This window comes from Apteryx mantelli, chromosome 1 (genome assembly GCF_036417845.1).
Source record: "Apteryx mantelli isolate bAptMan1 chromosome 1, bAptMan1.hap1, whole genome shotgun sequence".
Lineage (NCBI taxonomy): Eukaryota > Metazoa > Chordata > Aves > Apterygiformes > Apterygidae > Apteryx > Apteryx mantelli.
The window spans coordinates 43,198,402-43,217,264 of record NC_089978.1 but is presented as its reverse complement, the minus strand read 5'-3'; the positions used below and the strand labels follow the sequence as shown (position 1 = coordinate 43,217,264).

Genomic DNA, 18,863 nt, shown 5'->3' with positions numbered 1-18,863 from the left:
AAATTAGGCTTTAGTGAAAATGTACAAAAAAATCCAGAGTAAATTATGATAAAGTTTTCCTGTAGAACTGCTATAATGTTATATTTAGTCCTACTGAACAATGAGTAGTTTTAGGCTTCTCATTGGGAAGTTTGTCCTTAGTAAAGCTATGTCTCTTTCAGACAATTGCTAATTATAGTCTAAACAGGCTAATTGTTGCTGCAGAACCTGTAGTACTGCACATTAGGACAAGTGAGAGGTGGCTTAGGAGAACTATCGGAGAATGCTGACATGTAGTTTGCAGAGTGATGGGACCAAGCAACTATGTCAAATGTCAGTCAAATGTCAGTTTCACAAGGACTAAACCCATAAATTACCCCAAAACATTAGGTAGTAAAGTAGCACACAGCAAAGTTAGAGAGTGAAAATATTACAGTTTTTTAGACTTGCTAGCTTTCTTTCAGGCACCATAGGCTGCCTATTGATTTCTGGTAAGGCAAATAATCACACTCATCACCACTGCTTAAGAAAATGTGTCCCAAAACATCCAAAGTCATCACATAATGGTTGTTGTATAGGTTATTCATTATTCAGAGTTAACTCAGTTGGAATTTGGCTGTCATGGACAGTTTAGGAACAGATACTACTTCTAATTTGGCCAGAGAAATTAAGGACAATGAGACACGATGTTAAGGTTGACAAGAGCAATAACATTTTTATTTATCTCTTTCAAAACTTGTCCACTGCTGATTAAGGTTATTTCTTCATCCCATTTGTCCTATACAAATCTTTCTGTCTTTTTAGTCCTTGGATCTTTGATTTGGCTAAGTGCCTGCTCTTGGTTCTCCAGCATCATCCTCTCTTTTACAATGGAGAACTTATCCTTTGGCTTTTGACATGCTACATTGCAATTGCAGCCTGTATTTTCACTAAGTCTTGCCACTTGGGCATTGCAGAACTAAATAGCTAGAATTAAATCATTTCATACAAATAACTACGATTGTAGCAGACTAATTCACTTTGAGAGTTTATGACTATGTGATTGCGGGTCTTAGGGCTGTACGTGCTTGGGTTGATGACTGAATATCCGTAGCCCTGATGTGCCTCATCTCATTGTCCAGAGGTTGAAAAATTCAGAATGCAACATGCTTAGGGCTCTCCCCATCTTTTCTCCTTCATCCCATGTCACTAGTTACAGTGGAAAATAACAGAAGCCTCTCATAACTTTGTCCACTAGCATCCTCATCTGGTGAGATTACTAGCTGCTCTCTAGCTGCTCTTCTCAAAAAGTTTAGACGTTTTGGAAGAAATAAGTGAGCTAAAAATGCTGCTCTCGTGTCTGAACATAGACAGGTTTGGAGATTAGGAGAAGGGAAATGAAGAGGAATAGTTCAAGAGAGAGCTCTGAACTGAACTTCATGAACTAAAAACTCAATGAGTATCATAAACTAGGTCAAAGAATGATTCAGAATGTTTGTATTGGTGCTGGTTCAATTGACAACATTTTATCGCTCCAGAGATTAGTTTGCTTTTTCATTATTTCTCTTACTATCAATGACAATTTCAGGGGAGGGAGAAAAAAAAAAACCCTCTGTATGCAGTAATGTGTCTGTTGCATAGCACAAGATGATTTCATAATTCCCCTTATAGACATTTAAGCTTAAAAAAAATTGACTTTCCTGGTGAGATAACTACTATCTAAGAGCAAAACTGTTTCAGGCCTCATCCCACAAACACCTTAGTAGTGGTAAATATCGTGGGATTAATTATATGAATAAGGGTTGCACATCTGGGTCCTTGGACACTTTGACTCCTGAGTAGAGACTGATTTTGAGATATGAGTAGTGTTGTGGAAGACATTACAAATGTAGTCTGATATTAGCTACGTTTTAATATTGTGAAATTTTAATGTTCATTCCATATCAGACAGTATATGTGGGCAAAGGAACCAATACTAAATTATATTGTATGGAATAATACCCAGAGTATTTTTATAGTGAGACAATGAAAGCAAAGAATTTGTTATTATTATTGCTGAGACCCTATGGTGTATTTTAGGATTAAATAAAATGAAGTACATATGCATAAAGAATATGTACTTATATTAAGTATAAGCTTACTTAAGCAAAAGTTTTATATTTATACTTATATTAAGTATGGTTAAGCTTTTTCAACTGCTTAACCATTTTCATGGAAATGTGGGTTAGGTCTTGATGAGTTCTACAAAATAACAAAGCTCTCCTTTACCATTTTTGTCTTCCAATCACACCATTCCTGATTGAAATCTCTGAGAAGAAGGAGCTTTTCAGCCTCAAGAAAACCAATCCTAAACCATTAAGCATAGCTCAATCTCCTGCACTGAGGGGGGAAAAAAATCACGACTGGACTGAGGACAAAGCATAGTATATGCCAAATCCCAATTAATGTGTAGGGAAAGCTATGAGCAAGTGAAAGAGTTCTGGCATATAATTGAATACAATTGTTTATATTATATTGATGATATTTTATTAGATTGGATATCATAAAACTCAGTAGGCCTTTGATTCAGTACACTCCAGAGCATCCCAAAGTTTCATCTTTGGTACTGGTAGCCTAATTTTTAACTGGATAATTTCAAGATTAGTACACTTTTTAAGAGAGCTAAGTGGTATTTCGTAATATTCTGCGCATTCCTTTTTTATCATTTAAAGTATGCATTAATTCTCTGTTCTGTTGTCACATTTGTCATAACGGCAGCAGACACTTCTTATTGATATTTCTTCCAAACCTCACTTTGAGAATACAGTGACACTAAAGGAAAAAATGTGTCCTTTCTTTGGCTGAGATGTTGCAATCTATCCCATCCATAGTTTTATTCCATGCACATTTCTCTCTAATCTAATTATATCTGACTTTTAATATGGGAGTATTCTATTTTCATAGTAAAGGAATGTGCACTTATTTGTCCATACCAGGCACAGTGTTTGTACACTGTATAACAAACTAACACATACCAATGCAAGGTATAGTAAAAGAGCACAAAATGTTATTTAGATTTAATATGCAAAACAAAAAGATAACGTGCATGTGTGTTGCATGAATGTCTTAATGTTACTGTGGGGAATCTAATTTTGCAAAACTGTAATGCAGTATTTTATCTTTTATTTTAATAGCTGACATTTATGCTCCTTTGCTAAGAAAGGGAGAGTAAGTTAATTGGAATAGTTTTCAGTAATTGTGCAGATTTTTCGTATGAAAATAATATTTGACTTTAGGCCATGCTTTTTAACCATGCTTTTTAATGTTATTTAATGGAGGACTTTAAAAGGTAGGCTGGGTGACTGACCAGAACATTTTTGTTGCAAAATAGTGATCATTTACCTACATCTGTTCTCTTGATAAGATTTTTCACTACTTCTTCCATAATATGAAATATTGAGATAGACGCTAACTTCAAACTAAGTGGTTCTCAATAAAAATAAAAGGGCTAAAATATAGCTAGAAATACTGTATTTATGCAGCATTAGAGTCATTTTTTTTGCATTTGTGTAGTACTTAATAAGAAAAATGAAATGCGCTCCTTTCCCAGTAGGTGGCTTCCAAATGAAATATATTTCATTGTTTTATGCTTGTGAAATTGTTATTAATGATAATTAACTTTTAACAAAAATTTAAAAGGTGAAGAATAATACACATTCAAAGTATCTTAAGCACAGGCTTGTAAATATTCACAGGCTGGAAGAAGTTTTTTTTCCTATCATATCAGCTGTATTCATACTATTTATTATCCCACCTAACAGAGAATCCATTTCTTCTAGGCTTTTGAAATTAAATTCCTTGTTGTTGCTGTCAACTCCTTCTCTTTTGCTACTGAATATTGTACACACCAAAGTGTGTTACATGCATGTCCCACGGACGGGATTGAGCATAAAACCAGTTTCACTTGTCTTGCAGGCTCACTGTAAAGCCTCAGACATATCTAACCCAGCGACTGCACTTGTGGACATCTCAAAAGCTAGCACTAACACAAATCAGTAATTCACATGGTGCAAGGTACTCCAGCTCAAGCTAGGAAAGTTAGAACACAATATTCAATGTTTTTTCTGGCCAAAAGAAGAAAAAAAAATCATAGGACCATGCCTGATTAGTGAGGTGTGCATCTGAAAGTAAAGAAAAATAAGCAGCACCAAAGTAGTGACGACGGTTGGGGCAGGAGAGGAGACCAGGGACATCACATCTTTCTTTCTAGTAGCTAGCCACATCTGAATTTGGCTGGGGCTGCCCATCTTCTCTCAAGTATCATCCCTGGATCACGAATCTTCACTGTCTCTGCAGTGTCTGTCTTTTGGGAACTGTACAAATTTGGCTTCCCTTCGGAGCAGTCGCAGCCCCCAGCATTTCGGTTACGTAGCTAGCCCACAACTCCCAGCTGCTCAAAATTCCCCTATCTGCAGTATCTTCACCTACTTGCTGGCCACCCTCAACCCCCCACAAAACTTACCAGGTTTTGTGGGGGGTAGGTGTCTGAAAGCAAATAGTGGCAGTAAATTGAAGCTGTATAAAGGTTACCAGAGTGGTTTATCTCAGTACTAACAATTTTAAAAGCTTCTGTTGAATGAGGCCTGCAACAAGTAAGTTGAATCTGCATCTTTGAAAATTGTAGGTGGTTTTAATGTCATGTAATTAACTTGGCTTTTAGTATAATAACAATAATAATAATAATTAGACTACCATTTTTCTCCAAAACCTGTAACAGGAATACACTTAAACGTTTCCTCTTCCCCCCCGCCCAAGCCACTTTGAGAACATAATGGTGTTAATAATGGTGGAAGGAAGAATTATTTGAAAACAGTGCTCAAACTCAGTGATCCTGCTTCTACCAAGTATCATTCACATTCCCTTTTTGATTCAGTTTCCAGTTAATAGATCCGATTTGGGGAAAAGCCCTCTTAGGCATGTGACTACCATTATTTATTTGCACTGAAAGTCTTTGTATAGGAAAGAGCTAGGGAAAGAAAAGCTAATGAATGAAAAAAGAAAGGGTTTAAGAACAGAAAAAGGGAAGAATAATACCGTATCTCTCTGAGCAGCAGGACAGGCAGAAAGGAGAAAAAATGTGGTAAGGAAACTGTGGAGAATAGGGCATAAGAAGCAAAGTGTCTCTTGTTTGGAGACATTGTGGATGTTATTTCAGCTGCAGGATATGAAGCATGATGTCAATAGCATAGCTGGAGTTTAAGGTAGGGCTCAAAGACAATTGGGACACATGGAATCATTGTATAGCTGCCGCAGCAAAAGTATATATGGTTCTGCATCTAGAAATTTCACAGTCACTCCAAAGACATGCACAAAGTTATATAGCTTTATGGCAACAGTTATGCTGATTGACAGTGGGTGACACACAGATCCAGTCAGCTAATTGGAATGGAGTGGAATACAATAGAGCATAGAACAATTATTCTGCACAACAGACCAAAGTCCTAATACTAGGATTTCAGTAGTAGCAAATGGATCAGAACAGTGATTCATCTTTTACACCATCTCCCTCCAAGATGGCCCAGATGTCTCAAGAGAAAATATAAACACAACAAACAAACAAAGCAAACAAAGCATAGAAGTAATCAAATAGCCAGAGATGGTAAAAATCCACTTTTAGGGAACTTTTCTTCAAATTCTTTTTAAAATCACAAAGCATGACATTTAATATCTGTTTCAAAAAAAAATTTAATGATTAGTCTGTATCAGATTCCCAAGACTATCAAGAGTTATAAGTGCCGAGTTCTTCCCTGAATCTTGGTAAGGTCTTGACTTCAGTGACATCCTGTGGCATTGACTTCCATAATCTAATTATGTGCTGCATTAAAAAGTATGTCCTTTTATCAGATTTGGAGCTGCTGCTTTTCACTTTCACTTAATGTCCTTTTGTTCTTGAATTATGAGATGCAGGAATACAGAAGTTCCTGATCTGTTTTCTCTTTACCACTTACCATTTTTATACTTTCATCATATCCTTTCTTATTCATCTTCTTTCCTAAGGTTAGCAATTCCAATTTTTTCAGTCTTTCGTATGAAGGCTTCTCTATATGCCTAATTATCTCAGTCACTCTTCTCTGAATACCTTCTAATTCAGTAATATCCTTTTTGTGATGGAGTGACCAGTACTTCACACTATTCCAGAGAAAGGAAAATTATTGATTCATATAATGACATTATATTTTCTTTCTTATTCTTTAGCTCATTTCTTATGCATCTTAAAATTTTATTTGCTTTTTTGACTGCAGCTGCACATCGAGCAGAGCTCTTCTTGAGCTGTCTTCAGTGAGGCCCAGGTGCTTTGCCCAAACTGGCACTCTTAACTGAGATCTCTGGTAAAATGAATGTTTTGTTACAGTTTTTCTCATCAATATGCACTACTCTGAATTTATAATAAACAATTTTCACCTCTTTTTTTACTGCCCATCCACCTAGCTAGGTCAGTTACCTCTGAAGTTTCCTGTCTTCTACTGACTTGGTTAACAGAAATTTTTTGTGTTATCTGCAAATTTTACCACATTGCTGCTCACTCATTTTTCCATTGTTAATTAATATAATTTGAACACCTGGTCCTTGTATGGAGCCTTGAAGCAGCCCGTTGTTAACTTTTTCCTATAATGAAAATTGACAATATTTTTCTTAATCTTTGAGAAAAGTTTGGCTTCCTTTTGCTTCCTATCCCATAATGACTTAGTTTTGTTAGTCTCTTGAGAAGAACCTTGCCCTTGCCACATTTATTCAATGAATCTGACAAGGTTAAGGGCCAGATACCTTCACAATTAAAGCTAAATGTTCGTGAGACAACTATGCTCTTTGTGACCACAAGTATGAAAATTAAGGACAGGGAATGGAAATTTCACTAATTCATTCAGTATGTTAGGCCGACACATTCAAAATTAAGAGCTTTTAACATAGCAGTTCTTAACACCGTCTTGGTGATAATCCTAGCAAACAAGAATGAATACAATCAGTCTAAATAGGCAGGGGCATAAGACTCTGCCTTTTACACCTAACACTTAACTCTTTGGGGGGGGGGGGGGGAATAGTGGTAAGCTCTAGGCAGCTATTAATTTTCCCAGCTTTCTTTCAAAATCCAATATGAATGAAGATATTTAAAGATTCAGAATCCCCAAAGTTTCTTTGGAAAAGGGAAAAGACAAACCCATTTTGAGGCTTGAAATGTCCTAAAATCCCCTAGGCCTGCTTATTTCCTGGTATCTCTCTCTCTTTCTCTCAAGTGTTCCCCATCCTCTCCCTGAGAGAGTCAATGTCTGCTTCATCAACCCTGCCTGCCTACAGTATGCAACAGAACCCAACACCTTTCTTCACACAGAAGATTGCTTGCCCAGAAGAAGGCTTCTCAGACTGCTTGGGACGCCTTGCACAGATGCATGCCACTTCACTGAATTCAGAGTGGACACTAAAAGACATCCTGAACTTATTGGTGGAAATGTGATCAGTCACCTGCAACTCAGACCCTACCTGCTTGGTAAAGGAACTAAAGACAGCTAGAACTTCTTGTGAAATTGCCAAAGTGTTATCCAGAGGAAATATTGTGTTTTTCGTCCGATAGTCCACCTAGCCCTAAAGCAAACTGTTTTGGGTGGAATGGAGGCTGACAGCAGGTATCAAGTCTCCCTTTTCTGAACAAGCATATTAAAATGTTAGTAACCTCTATACAATTAGTACTGGAGCCTTCCTAATAAGATTTTAGGCAGAATGTGGAAAAGAAACAGCACTGATAATGCTCATGGATAATCTATGGCTACCTATTGATTGTTTATACTTCTATATTATATATATATTCATTTACCTACAGCAATCTATTGTTTTTGATATAGTCAAGTATAGGACACTGAATTACAAGAGTGTAATGGTAAAACTCACTACTTTGGCCTTTTTTTTTTTTTCTGTATAGTAACACAAAAAAACCCCAGTATAATATTAAAGCACAATCAACAATATAAATATAGGTTGTTATCTGAAGGAAAACAGTAGAAAGAAAACTTGGTGCTATTCACTTAATTTTGGAAGGCTTTTGGAAGGTTCTAAAATAACACATTGTTTATGCTGCATAAGAAACTGACAGGGGTAGAACGTAAATTGTACAGCCATATCTATTGATGAAGATAATGTTATATTAATGATGTTTTTGCATCAAATATAACAACAGAAACTGTCCCATGTGCCAGTTAGCTAATTTAGGGGAAAAAATGTATACCAGATACATGAGCTCACAGCAGTGAACAATCCAAAGCTGAATGCTTTTCACAATATAATTACAAAATAAGCAACAATCTAATAAAAAAGTTATTTAAGTCTTTACAGTTTGCTAAGAAAATGACTTAATGTTAAGTGATTGAAGGCTTGAGTTTTGCAGAAACAATGCATATGCAAAACAATGGGAATACTGTGCCTGCTGCTGGCTTTATACTCAAAACATCCATGCTTTGCATTTGCTGTAGATTAATATATCTCTTGAATTGTATGTGTATCAGATAGTGTAAGAGATTAATATATGCCTTTTTAATAGTGCATTGCTATTTGGGAGAACATCACAGAATATTTTTCAACATCTCTGCTGTCACTCATTAAATGGAGCCTGTAGCCCACCATTTTTAATGTAAATCCACTTTGACAAAATGTATCAAATAAACAAGCATTAAAATATTGTCTGAAATAAATCCATATCCTGATAATATTCCCCTGTAGAATCAGCACATTTTTCATAGGGTTTTTTTTTTTCTTCTCTGTTTCTCTAGAACCTATATCAAAACTAATGTGAATATAGAAAAGATTTATCAGAGGTTTTTCAGGAAGGCTTCTTCGTTCTCTCTTTCGCTTAGAATCTTGCACATTCATTTCTGTTCCCCAGAGTTTAGTGGGCCAGTAGAACCCGTGAGCGATGGTGCATTTTTCAGAGAAAGTGTTTTTAATACCTTGCCTGTCTCCATTCTGTTAGTCTCTAGTAATGACTGCTTCTTGGAAAATGGTGTCAAAGTTTTTAATTTTAATGTATAGAACAATAAACGAAGCAACACAATACGTAAAGGATTGTATTGGCTAGCATACTTCTAGGTTTGTTTGCAAGCTCCTGTTCCGTGAGCTTAAACCTGTCAAAAGAAACCTCTCAGCTTCAGGTTGTGTGATTTTTCTGTGACTATTGGGAGCAGTCTTGGGTGGCATTTTTAGTATCTCTGGAGATATTCAAAACGCGCCTGGATGCAATCCTGTGCAATGTGCTCTAGGTGACCCTGCTTGAGCAGGGGGGTTGGACTAGATGATCTCCAGAGGTCCCTTCCAACCTCAGTGATTCTGTGATTCTGTGATTCTGTGATTCATCTGCATTTCAAGCTCGTATGAACCCTAATATCATGGTGATGTTTGGACAATTTTTTTTCCCTTTTGGCTTACTAATTAATAGAATTATGAGACACAGAAGGTAGAACTTGTGAATTTTAGCAGCATTGTTTGCTTTTTTTTCTTTCCTCTGAAATTCACAGCTATAGAAAAAAGTTTCTGCAAAAGTTCTTTACTCAGCCATCCTACACTTAATCATTGGCTTTTATCCATTTCATATAAAACTCATAAGTGGGACAATGTACTGTTGCTGCATTTACTTGTGATGTTCCATGTAGGTACAGTCATAGAGGCATAACCATATGACATGGTTCTATTTAGTCCTTACATTTTACTGAAGGAAGATGATTTGCTCCATAGAAATCAATGGGAATTTTGTTTTTGACCTCAGTGGAACTAAGATTCCATCCAAATTTAACAAAAATATAGTTGAAAAGCTGTTTTTTTTATTAACACTCTGAAATCACTTGTGATTTCTCTGTGTTTTTGTGATGGCTCCCTATTTTTCAAAGACATTGATTTTTTTTCTGACACTTTTAATTATACTTGTCTATGTAAAACAAATTGTGATCAACATCTAGTCAAAACTCTCAAAGAAGAATTATTTGTGTTTCCCAGAAGGAAACTGCTGAAAACAGTAAAGCTAGATGGACAGGTACATTAATTATTACATTAACTTCAAATTTCTTTCATATCAATTTCACTTGGAGGAATGGAGAATCCAGCAAATCAAGCATTTGACAAGTGATGCACAAAATATCATGCCATTTATCTGTTAGAGAAGATTTTTTTTCTGTTAGAGAAGATAATTTGTGACAAGATATGAATAGTCTATCTATATACAGTATTATTTTAAATATATTAGTATATAGTTATCAACATGTCAGCATTAGCATCTGTGAATGTTATCCATACTTGCATCCTTGCCTTTAGAAAACATAATGATCAGAGTCCTTCCCTTGAATTTTCCTAAGTGCTATGAAACCCAGGGCTGAATCAGTGGAAATATTTAATCTTTTCTGATCAAAATTAAATATGGTATTGCAAATTCTTATGATATTCCCAAGCTCTTACTGGCCATTCATTATTAAAGCATACCAAATGAGAGTGTAATTAAAATTCAAGATGTTCTAGTCTGAAGATTAAAATGTTGTATTTATCTTCGTAGTTTTGTAAAAGGAACATTGCCTTATGAGTAATATCTTTATTTTAAAGGAGAGTCTTTTGTGTGTATTTTAATAACAGTTAATAGCAGTGCTAACTGTCATAACTTCAATCTCTAATTTGTTTTTCATTGTTCATCTGTTTCTGTTTAATTTGAAATCTCACTGATTTTGAACAATGGAATTAGAGTAGCCTTTAACTTCTGGTTTCCTTTTCATGTTCTGTTACAACACAGTGCCACTTATGCAACAGTAAGTTAGGGCAGGGGAAAAACAGAACGACCCAAAATAGCACAATAATAAAGTTTGTACTGACTTTTTCCTTAAAATTTAAAAACATACTAATTCAATTCAGTTTTTCCTGTAACTTCAAAAATATACGTATACTCAAGGTACTGTATTTTTTTTGTCCCAAATTTATTTTAGGAAAACAATTTAGAGATTTTTCCAGTACAGCTAGTACAGCCTAAGTTTTGATTGTAGTAATATTGTCAGTATTGCATCATAGCTTGTTATTGTACAATACCTTATTTTTCACTGAAAGAAAAAAAAAAAGCACATGCCATAGTACTTCATTTACAAAGGAGATAACTGACAAAGAAACATTCTAACCCTGTGCCTAACTGTAAAAGAAGAATTTTTATGAAGCAGTAGTTAGTTTGCACATGAAGATCTCTGAACTGCCTTGTATATCTCAGATTATTTTAGCAAATGTTTGAAGTTTGTCCATAACATTAACTGAGGAATGTGAGGTTTAAAATAGGGTATGTTACATAAGCTCTTCCCACCTCCCAAGAATTGGTAAATCCAAATAAGTAGCCCTATAAGGACTGGAAGTCTGCATGTCTTTATATAGATTTACTTTAAAACATTTCTTGTACTTAAAGCCTGCTTAGACAGATCTTGTGGTTCTGCCTAGATGGTCAATTCCTAATAATTGCTGTGGTGGAAAGTAGATCTGATTAGGAAGGAAAAATAATGTTGTGTTGATTAACAGTAATCCCACTCATTTTAATTCAACTTTGGATAAAATAAAGAGGAATTATTAGTAATTGCTAGATATAATATTTTGTAAGTTTAATGAACAGTGGATAGAAATGCCATATTTATTTCAAGATCATTCTTTGTATGCCTGTGTTAGTTAAACAATTTTGTGTATACTTAAAATAGATTTGCAAATTTTATATTATACTGTGTATGGAGGTCAACAACATATCTCCTATTCAAGGAACTCCAAGGTAAAGCATAATGTTATAATATCATCACTTAGTCTTTTCCCTACCATTAATACATAGCACATTGCTTTCTCATGCAGTGGTCAGTCCATATTCAACTATGAAGTCTTTTCATTTTGAGTATGTAAGAGTTTTATATAAATTACATGTGTGTATTTTGTAACTGAGATGTAAAAATATATATATATATATATAATTTTCTTCCTTTTCTGTCTCTCATAACTTTATTAAATCTTCTTTGACTAAATAAATCAGTACTTGATAAATATGTTGGTCAAGCCTCTTCTTATGGCTTGTCTGAGAGAGGGGGGCTTTCAAAAGCTGATCTTGAGTACCTGGCTTGCAACTCTCAGGATGTTGAATTAGGGTGCATCATTTATGGTTGGCAGAATTGGGTATATGGAACAAATACTTCTAACGTTAAACCTGATTTAAAAGAAACTTAAGTTCTTAGATCACTTAGTGTGAGTGAGATGATAAACTAAACAAAATCAAAGATGTATTGGGAAATCATTCAGACATTCACAGTATCAGCTTTTCTGTGTCCCAAGAGATCAAAAGGTAAATATGTGAACTGTACGCTTAACTCTTCCTCATCTTGAGTCTTACCAAAATTGTTGTCAGTGGAAGATCTGTGTTGAGCCAATCAGAAATCCAATGTTAAGCAAAATGTATGATCTTTTCCCCTTGGTAACAGTTGTGTTTAGCACAACACAAAATATAGTTCTTCATTGCTCTAATTGGCACCTTTGTTGACAGTTTCAGAAGAAAGGTCGGGACATGGCTAGGCATGGGACTGATGTACTGTCTTACAGCTGCAGCCTCTTGGCTCAACGCTGCAGTTTATTGAATAAACATGTAATTTTAAAATTCTGCTAATGTTCTTAGCAAAATTCTGTGGATAAATTCTATATACATTTATTCTTTTTTTTTTTTTCTTTTATGCTTTCCTACAAATAGTATGCTTACAAAGTAAAATTGAGGTGAGAGAAAGTCAAACTGAGGTGCTAAGCTAGTGAAAAAATATCTGCAAGTTGAACACTTGATAAATTCACTCACTGTTGGCAGGAAGTGAAGTCTTTTATACAGTGGAAGTATTAATACAACCTAGGCCAGGCTACTTTGGGTATTTGAAGAAAGTACATATTAAAATACCTAAGTTTAAAAATGTCTATTCCATATATAGTCAAATTCCATGAAGTAGGCACTCCTAGAGGGTGATTCAGAGCCCTAAATTAGTTGACTAAAGTTAGACAGTGTGAATACCTCCCACAGTAGCAATATGTTGCAGCGGGATGGAAAGGAGACAAGTGAAGAGGAGGAACAGAGTGGTAAGGACTGCAAATAAAGTAACTCTGTAGTGAACTTTAGAATCAGAAAGGGCCATTTGAAATAAGTGAGTAGGGTTTTTTGACAAAAGGGAGATCACTGACTTTGACATAGCACATGCTCCAAACTGAATAACATCTCTGTAGGTAACCGTAACAATAGTGTAGGTATGACAGCTTCAACTCTGAATGCCTATACGTACATTTATTATATCTGTATTACAGTTGTTTTTGGAGTCCCCAGTTCATACTTGAGGACCAAAATATGTATTAATAAATAACAACAGCAATAGTAATTGAATACTAATAATTATTAATAATTACTAATAATACTAATAACTCCTGCTTCAAAGAGCTTACAAGAAAAATATAATTATTAGATGAACAGTGGGAAGGCAAAAAGGAGAAAGGGAGATGACATGACCTAACCAAGGTCGCCAAGGGTACTAATTCTTTCTTGCCATAACATAGACTGTAATCCCTCTGATTTGCATGTGTGATAGTATTCATAATACACACAACTCTTGGGCATTCATTTACTTAAAAAAGGTTTGCCTTTAGTAAAAGCACAAGTATTTATACTCACTAGTAATGGTACCACAGTAAACAGTCTCATTTATGTTCATAAAGATTGAGTAGAATGCTTGAAAAGGTAGTCCTGTCACAGTATTTATGGCTCTTCTGTTTTTAATTAAAATAATTCATTTGGGCTGTAGACACCTTTTTTAAGAGAATTCAGAAATTCTGCATTCATCTGTCTGTAAATTTATTGGCTCATCAGTCACTGTACCAGTGGATGGCAAATCTCAATTTTTCATCCTCAAAACCAAAGGTTACTGAAGGACAGACATCCTACATGTCACAGACTTTTGATTTTTTAATTTGTAGTTAACATCCATTCAGAAGTCCCTCAGCATTTAATGGGAGTGCCAAGGAGATTTCTAGTCACAGACATACATGCAAACACATACTAATGCTTTACATCTGTCCATCTATTTATTTACCTATCTATTATATTCTATTGGATAAAAGCATCTGTTATATAATCATCTATTGAGATCCATATATCTCCAAGAAATTTTCCATTAGACACAGTCACTATTGCATACCTTATGTACACAGTATTGTGGTTTGAGGAGACATGCACTAAGGTAAAATCTGAGGAAAATGCAAAATTTTTCACTCTTTGATGGAATTTCGTGTTGCTTATTCATTACAGTTGTGAAAATTCTGAGTGCTCATATCCTTACTTTGGTAAAATGTAGTAAGGGAGTCATAGGTTGCAGATTCAGGGTTTCCTGTTTGTGAGTATGTAAAACTGACAGTCTGAGATAAATACGTACCCAGTGACTTCTGCAGAAGTAGAATATATTGGAATAGAGCAATATAGTCTTGGTAGTATCTGGATTTCCTAAATGTCATCATATTTTAGATTTGGTTTTAGACCTGGCCTGGGCCAGCTACTGTAAACATAATGATACTGTATATATTATATTGTGGATGAGTACACATTATATTGTGGATGAAATTCAGCATCCATGCCAGTTATTGTAAGTCTGCTTGATCTTACTGGACAGAAGCCTTCAACTGGATGTCTCTTTACTAGCAAAGGAGGATGAATTTCATGGTACATTCTTTTACTTGCTAACATACAAGGAAAAAAAATGGGGCAAAGTTTCTTTTGTCTGAAAGTATTACAATAAATATATATAGCTGTCTATCCTGTTCAGCAAGAACATATGATCTTTAGCTTGGCTACTGAAAAGGGACAGGCTGTATTTGTTATATAATGGCTATAATTTTCTTTACACAGGTTCATCAGTTTGGTCTGTTAATAGAGAGAAAGTTACTGACATATGTTGCAGTGTCACATACAATGTGAGTTTTATAACTACTGAATACTGAGATTTTTACAGTTCTAGAAAAATTATGCTAAAGCACTAAAAAATTTAAGCTTATTCATTATTGTAACCTTCCTTTACCACTTTATAGTCCCTCCCCTGCCTAACTTCCCATACTTTTTTGTTATTTTAGCAGTGAAAGTACTCAGAGCAGAGCACGTTGGGTTGGGAGTGTTAACCTTGAGAAACAACTGTAGCAGTGAGTCACTATTTTCTTTGTTCTGGGAGTAGAGACGAGCCCTTTTATTCAGTCTGTATCGGATTTCTCATAGTTCTGGAGCAGGAACCAGACACTAAGAGTATGTCTGTGTTACTGAACCTAACAGCCCTGTGAGTGGCCAGGTCAGGGTGCATGTTCCAACGGCATCCAAATTCTGTATTTTGACAACAGGAATAGACCTGCCATATCCCCTTCTCAGTGTCCTGATAATCAGGAAAAGAAAATTGGGACTGGACAGAAAATGGAGCCATGCTCGAACGGGGTAAGTGTAGATGCAACTGGAGTATCTTGATAAGCTACTTAACACTGCGCTTGATTTTGTACTCCCTCATAATGTGCATAATAAGCATATTTATTTACTTACCTATGTGCATACTTAGTTTAAAAGTGCTATCATTTTTATATGCCTGAGGTACAAAGCAGTATAAAGTCAAAATGCAGTACTTCCTTAGAAAATACCAAAGCAGCTGGTTTCCCTAAAAACTTCTGTTAAAACTGAATCTATCATCGTTCCCAGCACCAAAGAAAGGTGATTTGGTAATCAAATATAACAAATTCATTGTGAAATGAAAGTGGCCATATGAGAAAGCTACTTTTTTATCTTTGTGAAAAAACTGTGTTTTTTTTTTCTATTACCAGAATAATTAAATACTAAACTAAAATATATTATTAATATCATGTATTTGTTGAACATTTTGTATTCTTCATATAGAATATATACTGTTTAAGTTTCAAAATCTTTGGACCAACTTCTATTCTTGGTACCAATGCTGTATCCTTCAGGTAAGCCTACTAATGCTAAAGTTATTATCCATGCAGAATAAAAGAGAAAAAAATAACATTTTAGTTTCATACCCTTCCCTTCACTTTTTGAATGCAAAATAATTTTTCCATATAAATGTGCAGTTTCCCTTATAAACATATGAGGTTATAATGTATTTCCTAAGGTCTAAATAGAGGTAGGATTAAACAGTGTAGCTCAGCTTTTTTTTTGGTCTTTTTTACTGGTAGCAAGTTCATCTCACTACTTCGTTTTCATGCGACCCTGTGTCTATGTGAAGTAACATTTAATTTTTTTAATGAAGAAAGTCCTTCTAATTTCCTCTCACATCACCTGTAGGAGTGGGCTTGCAATTGTCACGTAGTTAGATGAAGAACATCAAGTATTTTAGAACTTCAGCACAATCGTGTGCTGTGTTTTGTTACTCACTTTCTTTTATGCTGTTCGCATGCTGGGAATTTGCCTCCTGACTTTCTGGAAAAATGCCAGGTTCAAAGGAAATTTCAGCCTCCTCTTCCCTTTTACCTTCTTGTTTAAACACTCTGTACATTCAGTAGGAGCATGCTGGCTGCATGAAGCCAAGAAGTACAAAGTGTAGGAGAAGAATTTTTTAGTGTATATCTCACTGGTTTTGCACATTGCTTATGAGAACCTGTTGTTCTCATGCTGGCCAAGTTGTGTGTGTGGTGAAGTGAGAATGCTAGTTCTTGAACACTGGCATTTTAGAGTTCCGGTAAAAATTGTGCTAAATATTTGTTTATTCACTTCTCAGGGGGAAGGAACTTTTCTGGCAGTTTTAACAGTGTCATTTGCAATCATTTATTTTAGTGTCTTGTGAAAATATATAGAGCAGCTTGATTTTGCCGTGAAAGTCTTTCACTGCGTGAGTGGTAGTGTTGAGCAGCCATGCCTTATGTAAGCCAAATGTTTTTGAAATAGAACTGCTTGTGGAAATCTTAGAATGTCTCTGGAGGAATGTGCCAGGGCAGGGGCATATCGGTTTTGACTAAGGAACTTGTAACCATTTCTCTCAGACAAATTATATATTACTAATGACAGCAGTTCTATAGGGAAACAGAAGTGCTGTAGATACTGCAGAGGGCGAAGTCATCTCCCTGCCTGTCTTTTGTTTTCAAAGTCTAGCCTTAGAAAATTAACGGACAGGAGAAAAATAAATTATTAATAGAGCTCATGAAATTTTAAATGTACAAACATATCCTGAAATATAGTAGCAGCAGGGTGATAAACCCACACCCTTTCCAGTTTTCTCAGTAGTGGACACTTTCATGCAACAGCACTCAAGCAGAGCTTCTTACTGCAGGTGCTTTTCCCATTTTGGGAGTTCACTGCCCTTGTTTTGTTAGCCTCAGCATTTTGAAAGCGTTGGCTCACCCGCAGTGCTTGCGAATATATCACTGTCCGTGCTGCCTTTACTTTTTGTATTTACTGGTGTGTTATTCTTCAGGGTCTCTGATGCCCTTGAGAAGCTGTGACCATTTTTTACATCTGAAAGAGTGCCAATTCATTTATTAAGACAGAGTCTGTGAGGCCTGGATAAATTTATTCTATCTAACATTTAATAAAACATTAAATTAAAAATGTGACTTATACTGTGACACACTCAGCATTACCCTTCCAAGGTTTAAATCTGAGAGTTGCCTGGCTCCTCTTTCTAGAAGGTAACACGCTATCAATCTTGCTCTGAGGTGACAAGGCCACTGATGTTTTCCTGTGGTAGTTGTTTAATAATTAATTTTTCATTGCGGGTGTGTTCAATAAATAGATTGCAACAGTTAAGAGCAGTTTAATAGGTTTATAGGTTCCTTATAAATTCTAATGATGATAATAGTTAATAAGAGAATAATGAATTTGTGCTCAAAGATCTCAAGATCAATCAAGCAAATTAAATCTGGCCTAGGCCTAGGCTGTGACTGATGTTGTGGGGTTTTTGGTTGGTTGGTTGGTTGTTTTTTTTTACTATAAAATATACCCTGTGTGGATAAGCCTATGTGATGATTTGTTGAATTTCTTAGTATTTCACTTGTCATATTAATTTAAATCTTTAATCTGAGGACGTGGCAGGCATATCAAGTAGCACATTAAATCAATATTATGTTGTAGACGATGTCTCTGAAGAGGTTGCCGTTGTGTAGGGGAATGCAATAATAGGAATAATAAAAAGAAATTGCATTTTGATCTTTCCACATATGTTATCACAATGCTGTTCACCCGTTTTAAGAAACATACAGCTCTGCTTGTAAAGGCAATCCCTTGCACAGAGCTTTGTCACATATTCAAAGTGCAAAGTTAAAAAAAAAAAAAGGCGCCCAGATGGGGAAGTCTTGTCAGTTACTATTAGGATTCTAGAGAATCAGCTCTACGAAGAGGGACTCTGTTGCTTAACAGGCGTTTGCTTGGCATTTAAAATAGATGGTTGCGGTCTCATTAGAGTTCCTGATAGTCAGACATAACCTCATTACGAAAGTTAATAAAGAAGGAAGGTACATTTGGTATATGTATTTGGTTTATATCTCATTCAGGGACTGGTTTTCCTCTTCTTTTCAAACTTCTCTGTATAAACACTTGAACTGGGGCAAAACAGGTGATTTAATTGTGGTTTCCTAGGCATTTCCACAGCTCTTTATTCCTGCACACTTAGTGCACTGAACTGGGATTCAAAATACTGTTTCTTCATTCCTGGCTCTGCAGCTACCTTACTGAGCATACCTTCACTTCACTATTTATCTATTTTCTACATCTATAAAATAGAAAGCAAGCTAATGACCTCTGTAGGATGTTTGGATTCAAAATGCTGCATAAGAGCATATTATATTAGCTGCAAGAAATTGGGGCACTCATTTTCCAGAACTTTTTAAACTTAAAT

At 35.5% G+C, this 18,863-nt stretch overlaps 1 protein-coding gene across 1 annotated transcript in view; it reads left to right on the top strand.

Moving 5' to 3' along the window:
• PCDH9 (protocadherin 9) overlaps nucleotides 1-18,863 on the top strand; it is a 689,639-nt gene that overhangs the window by 173,484 nt on the left and 497,292 nt on the right. The gene's annotated exons all lie outside the window — the stretch shown is intronic.